Source organism: Oncorhynchus nerka, unplaced genomic scaffold (genome assembly GCF_034236695.1).
Source record: "Oncorhynchus nerka isolate Pitt River unplaced genomic scaffold, Oner_Uvic_2.0 unplaced_scaffold_2503, whole genome shotgun sequence".
Lineage (NCBI taxonomy): Eukaryota > Metazoa > Chordata > Actinopteri > Salmoniformes > Salmonidae > Oncorhynchus > Oncorhynchus nerka.
Window position 1 is genome coordinate 5,185 of NW_027038795.1, and position 4,816 is coordinate 10,000.

The 4,816-nt window shown below is 28.6% G+C and overlaps 1 long non-coding RNA gene across 7 annotated transcripts in view; it reads right to left on the minus strand.

Annotated features, from left to right (window-relative positions):
* Nucleotides 1-2,009: 2,009 nt before the first annotated feature.
* LOC135567147 (uncharacterized) overlaps nucleotides 2,010-4,816 on the minus strand; it is a 24,845-nt gene continuing 22,038 nt past the window's right edge. For all 7 annotated transcript variants that reach the window (XR_010462272.1, XR_010462271.1, XR_010462273.1 and 4 more), the window contains 3 exons: nucleotides 2,461-2,505; nucleotides 2,119-2,248; nucleotides 2,010-2,073 (listed from right to left, as the gene is read on the minus strand). This is a non-coding gene — a long non-coding RNA (uncharacterized LOC135567147). The remainder of the gene's footprint in view (nucleotides 2,074-2,118; nucleotides 2,249-2,460; nucleotides 2,506-4,816) is intronic.

Consider the following 4,816-nt stretch of genomic DNA (forward strand, 5'->3'; position numbering starts at 1 on the left):
ATCAGTATAGTAGAATAGACCTAGTTACAACCCATTAATATCTATATCAGTAGAATAGACCTAGTTACAACCCATTAATATCTATATCAGTATAGTAGAATAGACCTAGTTACAACCCATTAATATATATATCAGTAGAATAGACCTAGTTACAACCCATTAATATCTATATCAGTATAGTAGAATAGACCTAGTTACAACCCATTAATATATATATCAGTAGAATAGACCTAGTTACAACCCATTAATATCTATATCAGTATAGTAGAATAGACCTAGTTACAACCCATTAATATCTATATCAGTAGAATAGACCTAGTTACAACCCATTAATATCTATATCAGTAGAATAGACCTAGTTACAACCCATTAATATCTATATCAGTATAGTAGAATAGACCTAGTTACAACCCATTAATATCTATATCAGTAGAATAGACCTAGTTACAACCCATTAATATATATATCAGTAGAATAGACCTAGTTACAACCCATTAATATCTATATCAGTATAGTAGAATAGACCTAGTTACAACCCATTAATATCTACATCAGTAGAATAGACCTAGTTACAACCCATTAATATCTATATCAGTAGAATAGACCTAGTTACAACCCATTAATATCTATATCAGTATAGTAGAATAGACCTAGTTACAACCCATTAATATATATATCAGTAGAATAGACCTAGTTACAACCCATTAATATATATATCAGTATAGTAGAATAGACCTAGTTACAACCCATTAATATATATATCAGTAGAATAGACCTAGTTACAACCCATTAATATATATATCAGTATAGTAGAATAGACCTAGTTACAACCCATTAATATATATATCAGTATAGTAGAATAGACCTAGTTACAACCCATTAATATATATATCAGTATAGTAGAATAGACCTAGTTACAACCCATTAATATCTATATCAGTATAGTAGAATAGACCTAGTTACAACCCATTAATATCTATATCAGTAGAATAGACCTAGTTACAACCCATTAATATCTATATCAGTATAGTAGAATAGACCTAGTTACAACCCATTAATATCTATATCAGTATAGTAGAATAGACCTAGTTACAACCCATTAATATCTATATCAGTATAGTAGAATAGACCTAGTTACAACCCATTAATATCTACATCAGTAGAATAGACCTAGTTACAACCCATTAATATCTATATCAGTAGAATAGACCTAGTTACAACCCATTAATATCTATATCAGTATAGTAGAATAGACCTAGTTACAACCCATTAATATATATATCAGTAGAATAGACCTGTTACAACCCATTAATATATATATCAGTATAGTAGAATAGACCTAGTTACAATCATTAATATATATATCAGTAGAATAGACCTAGTTACAACCCATTAATATATATATCAGTATAGTAGAATAGACCTAGTTACAACCCATTAATATATATATCAGTATAGTAGAATAGACCTAGTTACAACCCATTAATATATATATCAGTATAGTAGAATAGACCTAGTCACAACCCATTAATATCTATATCAGTAGAATAGACCTAGTTACAACCCATTAATATATATATCAGTATAGTAGAATAGACCTAGTTACAACCCATTAATATATATATCAGTAGAATAGACCTAGTTACAACCCATTAATATCTATATCAGTAGAGTAGAATAGACCTAGTTACAACCCATTAATATCTATATCAGTATAGTAGAATAGACATAGTTACAACCCATTAATATCTATATCAGTAGAGTAGACCTAGTTACAACCCATTAATATCTATATCAGTATAGTAGAATAGACCTAGTTACAACCCATTAATATCTATATCAGTATAGTAGAATAGACCTAGTTACAACCCATTAATATCTATATCAGTATAGTAGAATATACCTAGTTACAACCCATTAATATCTATATCAGTATAGTAGAATAGACCTAGTTACAACCCATTAATATATATATCAGTAGAATAGACCTAGTTACAACCCATTAATATATATATCAGTATAGTAGAATAGACCTAGTTACAACCCATTAATATCTATATCAGTAGAATAGACCTAGTTACAACCCATTAATATATATATCAGTATAGTAGAATAGACCTAGTTACAACCCATTAATATATATATCAGTAGAATAGACCTAGTTACAACCCATTAATATCTATATCAGTATAGTAGAATAGACCTAGTTACAACCCATTAATATCTATATCAGTATAGTAGAATAGACCTAGTTATACAACCCATTAATATCTATATCAGTAGAGTAGAATAGACCTAGTTACAACCCATTAATATCTATATCAGTAGAATAGACCTAGTTACAACCCATTAATATATATATCAGTAGAATAGACCTAGTTACAACCCATTAATATATATATCAGTAGAATAGACCTAGTTATAACTCATTAATATATACATCAGTATAGTAGAATAGACCTAGTTACAACCCATTAATATATACATCAGTATAGTAGAATAGACCTAGTTACAACCCATTAATATATATATCAGTAGAATAGACCTAGTTACAACCCATTAATATCTATATCAGTAGAATAGACCTAGTTACAACCCATTAATATCTATATCAGTAGAATAGACCTAGTTACAACCCATTAATATCTATATCAGTATAGTAGAATAGACCTAGTTACAACCCATTAATATCTATATCAGTAGAATAGACCTAGTTACAACCCATTAATATCTATATCAGTATAGTAGAATAGACCTAGTTACAACCCATTAATATCTATATCAGTATAGTAGAATAGACCTAGTTACAACCCATTAATATCTATATCAGTATAGTAGAATAGACCTAGTTACAACCCATTAATATCTATATCAGTATAGTAGAATAGACCTAGTTACAACCCATTAATATCTATATCAGTAGAATAGACCTAGTTACAACCCATTAATATCTATATCAGTAGAATAGACCTAGTTACAACCCATTAATATCTATATCAGTAGAATAGACCTAGTTACAACCCATTAATATCTATATCAGTATAGTAGAATAGACCTAGTTACAACCCATTAATATCTATATCAGTAGAATAGACCTAGTTACAACCCATTAATATCTATATCAGTATAGTAGAATAGACCTAGTTACAACCCATTAATATATATATCAGTAGAATAGACCTAGTTACAACCCATTAATATCTATATCAGTATAGTAGAATAGACCTAGTTACAACCCATTAATATATATATCAGTAGAATAGACCTAGTTACAACCCATTAATATCTATATCAGTATAGTAGAATAGACCTAGTTACAACCCATTAATATCTATATCAGTAGAATAGACCTAGTTACAACCCATTAATATCTATATCAGTAGAATAGACCTAGTTACAACCCATTAATATCTATATCAGTATAGTAGAATAGACCTAGTTACAACCCATTAATATCTATATCAGTAGAATAGACCTAGTTACAACCCATTAATATATATATCAGTAGAATAGACCTAGTTACAACCCATTAATATCTATATCAGTATAGTAGAATAGACCTAGTTACAACCCATTAATATCTACATCAGTAGAATAGACCTAGTTACAACCCATTAATATCTATATCAGTAGAATAGACCTAGTTACAACCCATTAATATCTATATCAGTATAGTAGAATAGACCTAGTTACAACCCATTAATATATATATCAGTAGAATAGACCTAGTTACAACCCATTAATATATATATCAGTATAGTAGAATAGACCTAGTTACAACCCATTAATATATATATCAGTAGAATAGACCTAGTTACAACCCATTAATATATATATCAGTATAGTAGAATAGACCTAGTTACAACCCATTAATATATATATCAGTATAGTAGAATAGACCTAGTTACAACCCATTAATATATATATCAGTATAGTAGAATAGACCTAGTTACAACCCATTAATATCTATATCAGTATAGTAGAATAGACCTAGTTACAACCCATTAATATCTATATCAGTAGAATAGACCTAGTTACAACCCATTAATATCTATATCAGTATAGTAGAATAGACCTAGTTACAACCCATTAATATCTATATCAGTATAGTAGAATAGACCTAGTTACAACCCATTAATATCTATATCAGTATAGTAGAATAGACCTAGTTACAACCCATTAATATCTACATCAGTAGAATAGACCTAGTTACAACCCATTAATATCTATATCAGTAGAATAGACCTAGTTACAACCCATTAATATCTATATCAGTATAGTAGAATAGACCTAGTTACAACCCATTAATATATATATCAGTAGAATAGACCTAGTTACAACCCATTAATATATATATCAGTATAGTAGAATAGACCTAGTTACAACCCATTAATATATATATCAGTAGAATAGACCTAGTTACAACCCATTAATATATATATCAGTATAGTAGAATAGACCTAGTTACAACCCATTAATATATATATCAGTATAGTAGAATAGACCTAGTTACAACCCATTAATATATATATCAGTATAGTAGAATAGACCTAGTCACAACCCATTAATATCTATATCAGTAGAATAGACCTAGTTACAACCCATTAATATATATATCAGTATAGTAGAATAGACCTAGTTACAACCCATTAATATATATATCAGTAGAATAGACCTAGTTACAACCCATTAATATCTATATCAGTAGAGTAGAATAGACCTAGTTACAACCCATTAATATCTATATCAGTATAGTAGAATAGACATAGTTACAACCCATTAATATCTATATCAGTAGAGTAGACCTAGTTACAAC